Source organism: Canis lupus, chromosome 6 (assembly GCF_011100685.1).
Source record: "Canis lupus familiaris isolate Mischka breed German Shepherd chromosome 6, alternate assembly UU_Cfam_GSD_1.0, whole genome shotgun sequence".
In the NCBI taxonomy this organism is placed as follows: Eukaryota; Metazoa; Chordata; class Mammalia; order Carnivora; family Canidae; genus Canis; species Canis lupus.
Window position 1 is genome coordinate 21,020,552 of NC_049227.1, and position 8,380 is coordinate 21,028,931.

Here is an 8,380-nt window from a genome sequence, read left to right on the forward strand (position 1 = left end):
GGGTGTGAATGAAAGAGTCAAGATTACAATGCAGGCTTGTCCCATTTCAACGCTGGGGCTTTCAACTCACACCCAGTGACTCAGGAAAGAGCAGTTGCTTGAGTAGAATTGCTGCTGGGTTAGCAAACCATTCCCAAAACCCTACCTGAAATGTTTCTCTCAGCCACACACAAACTCTCACTCACAAGTTCAACATGTAAATTTCAAAATGCCCCAGATGGCACATCTCACATAGAAATCTGTCATCTTGTGAGCAAAGTAGGTCCTGGCTTGGATTCTCAGTGCATAAACACTGTGAGGATGTATTTCAGAGATTACAAAAAAAAAAGATTTCACCAATATCGATATTTTTATTTTTTCAGCTTCATGGGAATTCATTGTATTATTTCTTGCTTGCCTATATATATAAATTATAATTTATAATAATCTTTTTAAAGGAAAAGGAGGCATTTTCCCCCAAAAGATACAAGTTGCATTGAAGATTGACATATTTTCAACTTCCCAGTGATACCTGGACTCCCACAAGGTTGTAAGGGTTGGGGTCCCAACAGGAAATACATAATGTGTGCAGAAGAGGTAACTGAGTTTTACAAATGGGATCACTTAGAAAGTAGTGGGTAGAAATAAGAGAAATTTACAGAGATGGTGCAGCACCTCAAGACCAATAGCAAGAATTAGCAAGAAGGCATTAGCACCCTTGTATTTGAAGGAGCAGAGGAAACAGGTGTTTAAGGAGATATGGAGAGCTGTGGACAGGGCATCCACAAGAGATGCCCGAACACTGCCCATTTACAGCCTGGTTGGGTGGGGAGGGATGGATGTCTTGCCCATCCACCTTCTCATCTCCTGCTGGTGCTTCCCATTGGCTTCACACAGCCAGAAACCACAGGTGAGGGAGGCTGGATGAGGGCACAGAGCAGGATGGAGAAGAGTATACAGAGAATCTGGAGAGACAAAGTGAATATCCAGCTCAGGAGCCAGCCCCATCTGCCTGGAGCCCAGCTCCTGAGAAATCAGATGTCAGAAAAGGGGTAGTAGGGGCTCACATGTAAGGTATGGCATATCTACTTTTCCAGGAGCGAACATGCATCCATTTGGCTAAAATAGGGAATCTCCTCAGTAACAAATAGTTGGGTGGATATATTAGCTCTGCTTTCCTTAACGGGGAAAAGCCAATCAATCCAGAAAAGAGAAAGAACAGAATCAAATGCTATAATGAGGAAGCATAGCGTGACTGTAACAGTCATGCATTTAACATCTGAAAATTCAAATACGTTGCAGGGGTGGCCAGAGGGGAAAAGAAAACGTATTTAAATAATGCAGGAAATTCTCCCCACCACACATTCCATAGGCTTATGTATGAAAGTGAGCATAAGACAGATGACATTAATCCACTGTTTTCCCCATCAATCTCATAGTGCAAGCATTTGCCACACTAAATGTGATTCTAGTGTCCGTAGATACAGGTGCTTGCGTACCCTTTATGGCATATTTTAGATTACTATACATGTCAATGTTTAGGTACATGTGCAGATTTGTATATGGAAAGTCATGTGTACCACTCTTTAAAAGCAATTTAAGAAATGTTCAAGGGTTTTAATGCTCTAGAGCTGTGATCAACACTTTCCTAAATTAGAAAAAAAAAAAACCCTGCAAAATATTTTTGAAAATGAACTATTTTTATGTACTGCTTTCTGTTCACTGACTTTAAAGTTTCACTCCTGCATAAGCTATGACTCTACTATAATCCCTTAACCACCAGGAAGGCATTAGGAAAGGAGCCTGGGGAGAGCCCATTGTGGAAATAGGTTGAGAGTAAAAGGAGATTTCTGAGGAGAAAAATGAATTAAAGTCCTCAGAAAAATCTAGTAACTTACTAACTTTTGTTTCTGTAAACAAACATTTTTTAAACGCTTAGCAATTCCCTTAGGAGGTCGGAAATAAGTAATCCTTAATCAAACAAAGAAATAAAAATCTATGCAATTATCTTCAATTCCATCATAAGAACCAAGGATAGGGCTTCAATACAATGGATTCCAGCCCATCTACAACACCTGGGGTTAACTGGTGTGCTCTGGTCTCAAAGTCAGCATGGATTAAGGTCGGGTGGAGTAACAAATATCCTCCAAATTTCAGGCACTTAAACAAATCAGAGCTTATTTCCTTTTTTATTTTTTTCGCCAGCTTTATTGAGGGATAATTGACAAATAGAAATTGTATATATTTAGAATATACAGTATGATGATTCAATATACGTTAAATATGTAACACCTCCATCATTTCACCTAGTTACTTTTTTTATGAGAACACTCAAGATCTACTCTCTTAGCAAATTTCAAGTATACAATAATACAAGCATAATAATAATACAATGTGGTATTATTAACTATAGTCACCATGCTGTGCATTAGATCCCCAGAACCTATTTGTCTTTTAACTGAAAGTTTGTACCCTTTGACCCACATCTCCCCATTTCTCCTATCCCTACCCCTACCCCCCAGCCTCTGGCATCCACCATTCTACTCTCTGGTGCTCTTGAGTTCTACTTTTTTACATACACCATAAGTGACATCATATGTTATTTGTCTTTCTGTGTCTGGCTTATTCCACTGAGCATAATGTCTTCTGGGTTCATTAATGTTGTCTTCTTTTGTGACTTTTGTGACTGAATAATATTCTACTGTATATATCTATATCACATTTTCTTTATCCATTCATCCATTGATGGACACTGATGGCTTATTTCTTACTCACTCATCTGGGGGCTCTATTATGTCATACTTGTCCTCTCTCTACAGTCCAACCTGATGGAGCCCCCACAACATCAAACATTGTGGGGTCATGGTGGTGGAAAAGAGCATCTCACGATAGTAACAAAATGCCTGAACTAAGGGTGACACATGACTCTATAACTCACACTCTCTGGCCAGAACTGGTCACATGGGTCCACCCAATGGGGCCAAGAACAGCAATCATCATGGATCCAGAAGATATATGTAGTACTTAGCATCATTGGCCATCAAATCTATATAATGCCCTATCCCTTATCCTGAAAGCAGACTATCCCTTATCCTGTCCAGACCTGGGCAACTGAACAGAATGGGAAATTGGGATCCTCAGACTACTTGGTCAGCAAAGCCAGAGAGAAGATTTAAGCCATTTGGTCACCAACCTCTGCCCACGTCATCAGGACAGTATCCTTTAAAAGACTGGAAATATAGCCAAGGACGTCACTTGCCAGTGCTTCAGTGTTCTAGAGGTGTAGTTATCAAACATTTTTGATCATGATCTCCTGTGGGAAAAAAATCTTGGAGAATGCACTGCTAATGTATATGACACATCTATAAACTTCATGTACTATAGTGCTAATATGTATTATGTACATCACTAAACATAGAAAAAGGAACAAAGGATGAGAAAAATAAATATATATTCTAATAATGTTTCCCAACCAATATATCATCTCATACCCTCCCTGGGGTTTCTACATCCCACCTCAGAGACCCGCTCCCCTAGAGGATCCACAGGTTTAAGTCACATTCTTCAGAACAAAAGACCAACAAGAAAGGAATCCGTTTACATAAAATTATCTGTAATCCCAGATATGACGCCCAAATAATAACTGCTAATATCTTGGTACACTTCCCTTTTCTCTGCACAGCTACCCATACGTGGAAGTATTTTTAAAAAGATATTATAATGGACAAACTGCTTTGTAATCTCCTTTTCACACTGAACACATTATGAACACCGTATTACATATTCCCCTACATCATTTTTGTACCTTTTATTTTCCTTATTTGCACAGTAATATATGTTCATTGTGAAATCCTATTAAATGTGTATAAGCAAAAAAGAAAAGAAATACCCATTTTCCATTACCCAGACAGAACAACTTTTAACACTTTGCTGTTAATTTTTTTTTTTTGCCAGTTTCTTTTCAGTGCATTCATGGTCCTTCATTAATGGGATCATGCTATGCATTGTTCTTCTGTAATCTGTTTCATCATTTCATGTATATTGTATACTCCTTTCCAGGTAATGAAACACTCTTCTACAACACCTTTTGAAGGACTCTATATGGCAATGTTTCCAAAACTGATGTTCTCTGAACATAATTCTGGAAGATTCCCATAGGTACATTGAAAGAAAAATAAGTTCTGCTGTAAAATAAGTTTGGGAAATACTGCCTATTTGAATTGTCATAATGCACAGTGGCTATTAAAGTCTCTGAAAAGCCTACTAAAGAAAAATATTTGACTTTGTTTAACATGGTGTTTCTCAAATTTATTTGAGCATGACTCATTTTTTTGGAGGCACTTCAAATACCATCCTCAAAGCAGTGCTAATTACTCTGTAATTATATTCTGGTTCTGTCTTCTTGAACATGTAAGTTGTCACAAATACTTTACAAATATCTGCATTGCAATGAATAATCTCGTCTCTGTATCTTGTGCTCTTCATATATTTTAATATAAATTTAATAAAGCAGATACAATTAATATCAGCTTGAAGAGTATATAGATTTTACAAGTTTCTCTCCTGACAAATCATTTCTCAGAAATGTCGAATTTATTTATACTCCCATTGTCAGGACATGAGAATACCCATTTCCACACAATCATGTCAGCTTTGGGTGTTATCACTGAAAAAGTAAGTAAATACATAAATAACTGGTCTTTTTATTTTGAAAGGAACTAATGCTTATCATAGGAAATTTTTAAATTAATATAAGACAGAGAGAGAGAGAAATCACCCACAATCTCATAACTTAAAAATAACCAATATCAACATGGGAGATAATATAAAAATATGGGTGTTGTTGTTTTTAAATAAACCCTACTGGGCAGCCCCGGTGGCTCAGTGGTTTAGCGATGCCTTCAGTCCAGGGTGGGATCCTGGAGACCTGGGATGGAGTCCCACGGCAGGCTCTCTGTGTGGAGCCTGCTTCTCCCTCTGCCTGTGTCTCTGCCTCTCTCTCTGTGTGTGTCTCTCATGAATAAATAAATAAAAATCTTCAATAAATAAATAAACCCTATTATGCAAGTTCTTTATCATGCTATTTTATGATTAATATTATGTCTTTAAAATATTATTTCTCGCTTAAATTTTCATTTGTTTTTTTAAGATTTTATTTATTTATCTGAGAGAGAGAGAAAGAGAGCAGAGGAGCAGACAGAGAGGGAGAGAGACTCTGAAGCAGACTCCCCACTGAGTGCAGAGCCCAATGTGGGGCTTGATCCCACGACCCTGAGATCATGACCTGAGCTGAAACCAAGAGTCAGACACTTAACTAACTGAGCCACCCAGGAGCCCCCACGTTTGTTTTAATATAAGCGAAGCTGAGCAGTTTTTCATATGTTTATTATCTCTTAGTTTCTTTTAGATACTTACTTATTCACAGCTCAACCCTTTGTGTTTTTCTTATTATTTTGGGGGTGCAATTTATATATATGCTAAAAACCTTAACTATTTTTCATGTATGTTGCAACTATTTTTCCCACATTACTGTTGAGTTTTCAATTTTACATGTATAGTGATTTGCATAACAGAAATTTCTAATTATTACTTAGTTAGAAGTTTTTTTCTTTAGCTATTGATCCTGTAAAAATTAGAAATCCCATCTATACCTTAAGATTACATTCTTTTCTTCCAGTATTGATGGTTTTAAATCTTTGATCCAATGGAAGAAACAAGAAGTAGGTGCTATAGTCAGAGAAATGGGCTTTATGATTTCTTAATTCATGTTCAAACCTGGTGTACATGGTGTAAATAATGTTGTGCAGAAACATCTCTCAAATCCTACCCTACTTCTTCTCCCCCTTTTGGGGTCACCAGAATGTTAAAGGTTATCATATATTCTCCTTATCATGTCTGAAAATCCAAATTTCATGCTGATTATGGCATGTTCCTTTGCCAGCAAACTCTATTTATTAAGTCTGTTGATTCAAACTCTTTTCTTCTTTTTTTTTTTTTTTAAGATTTTATTTATTTATTCATGAGATACAGAGAGAGAGAGGCAGAGACACAGGCAGAGGGAGAAGCAGGCTCCATGCAGAGAGCCTGATGCGGGACTCGATCCCAGGACTCCAGGATCACGCCCTGAGCCAAAGGCAGATGCTCAACCACTGAGCCACCCAGGTGTCCCCAAACTATTTTTTTCTAACAATAAAATATCATGTACAAAATATTCTCAAGTGCATATACCCATTACAAGATCTTTCACCAGATGTCTTTTTATATTCTTGTTATTCAGTCTAATACATTCCCCTATTTTGCTAAAATAGCTTTGTGCTGATCAACACTACCCATCAAATGGTGTGTCAGGTAATAAAGATAGTGTTTGGGTGAGAATATCAAGAAAGTTGGCAGGGAGGGGGCATAGCGAGATTGGCTTTAAGCTTTAATGAATTTGACTATGTAAAAATGACAAACTTTGCTAGTGAAAAAAAATTAAAATCAATATTTAATATCACTAATAATCAAAGAAGTTTGCACAAGAATAATAATGAGAAACACTTTTCATCTATAAAATTAGCAAAGATCACATAAGGATAATACCCAGTGTTTGTAAGGGTGTGATCAAAAATATGTTTTGCCACGATGGATGGGAAAATAAAGATTTAAACCACATTTCTGGAGCCAAACTTGGCAACACTTATCAAGGGTTTTTAAAGATCGTTTAACTTGGTACTTCCATTTCTGGAAAAGTAACCTAAAGAAATCACCGGAAGTTTATTCAGACTCTGTTACAATTGTAGCGCCTACTATGTGCTCAGTGCTTTAAATGCATTGCTCCGGGGCAGCCCGGGTGGCTCAGCGGTTTGGTGCCGCCTTTGGCTCAGGACCTGATCCTGGAGATCCGGGATCGAGTCCCATGTTGGGCTTCCTGCCTGGAGCTTGCTTCTCCTTCTGCCTGTGTCTCCGCCTCTCTCTCTTTCTCTCTGTCTCCCAAGAATGAATAAATAAATAAAATCTTTAAAAAAATAATAAAAATAAATGCATTGCTCCCATTGCCTCCTCCCCCACCAAGCTGACTCCCCCATCAGTAAGTGGCACAGCTGAGAATGAACCCCCAAATCTGCGAGAGCCCAAAATCCATTCTCTAACCACAAGCAAGTTTCTACTCCTCTGTAACCTTCTATGTTCTGGCTACAGAATGAGCAGTTTGCCATAGAAAGATCTCTACGTTTCTTTCTATTTTGAGTAAGTAGATAGTCTTACCTCCCAGAGGATTTTTGTAGGGAATTCAGTAAGTCACTTTTGGGTGTCTTAACTGGGGGCCATTGTCCTACTGTCCTAAGAAGAAGCTGATGGAATGCGATGACACAGAGTCTGCCGATGACCCAGGGGCCTGGAGCACGGGCCCGCCAGCCTTGCCCAGGACTGGACAAACCCTGAAACTATTCTCTGGTGCCGCAAGCTCACATTCCCAGGAGCAAACCGTTCTATACCCTGACTGCCCTCGCACCACTATCAGCATTAGTGACACACTTTTCCAGATGGACGATCAAGGGCATTGACATAGAAGCTGAAGCAGTGGATTCCAATGGGAAAAAGAACAGGACTAACACTGGGGAAATTGGCTGCTGTCCCAGCCCCGTGACTTACCGGATGGCCCTAGGCAAGGACTGATCCAATCCTCCCCTCCTTCTCCTCCCCTGAAAAATTGCAGACCGTGGCGCAGATAAAATGAGATAGTGCAATTGGAAGTGCTCTGAAAAATGAGAAGCATTGTACAAATGTGAGGGGCTATTATTAATTTAGAGAGGAATCGAAGAATCTAAAATTGTCTCACATTTGAATAGTGTTTCTTATTTTGCAACATGCTCCTCTCATTTTGTCTTCACGGCCGCCGTGTGAGAAAGTAGGGCAGTTATAATCTCCATTTTACAGATGAGGAAACAGAAGGAAAAGAGCCCGTGCCAGCCCTGGAAGCCAGGCACCCTGATTTCCAACCCCAGATTCATTTTCGTGTCTTTGCCAGCGATTTGCCCTTAGCCTCCGTGCAGGTGACATGGACGTGACATGAGAGTGTATTTGTGCATAACGGGGATGGGGGCTGTCTGCAGGATCCGAGCCAAGTGAAGAATATTTGGCCTGTAAGGCTCATTTTGGATTAACAAATGGGCTTTCTAGGAAAAAGTGTCGAGTTCCAGGATTTCCACATTGCAATGGAGAGCATGTTTAAAGCCAGAACTAGATAAATACAAAATACTGAAAGGGACCCAGCATAGATTCTTAGTACGTGCCCTGATCAGCAGCGTGACCTGCCCTGTCCGTCCCAGCAGGAGCAGCATTAGGCTATCCAGCCAGCAGAAAATCACAGTCTAAGTAGGAAGCTCAGGTTGAGGACTCACAGTCCTATTTGATTTTACCA

The 8,380-nt window shown here is 39.3% G+C and overlaps 1 long non-coding RNA gene across 6 annotated transcripts in view; it reads right to left on the bottom strand.

Moving 5' to 3' along the window:
- Nucleotides 1-7,457, bottom strand: part of LOC111096266 — a 106,046-nt gene extending 98,589 nt beyond the window's left edge. For all 6 annotated transcript variants that reach the window (XR_005360781.1, XR_005360777.1, XR_005360776.1 and 3 more), the window contains exons 1-2: nt 7,225-7,457; nt 3,173-3,292 (exon numbers count right to left, since the gene is read on the bottom strand). This is a non-coding gene — a long non-coding RNA (uncharacterized LOC111096266). The remainder of the gene's footprint in view (nt 1-3,172; nt 3,293-7,224) is intronic.
- Nucleotides 7,458-8,380: the final 923 nt, after the last annotated feature.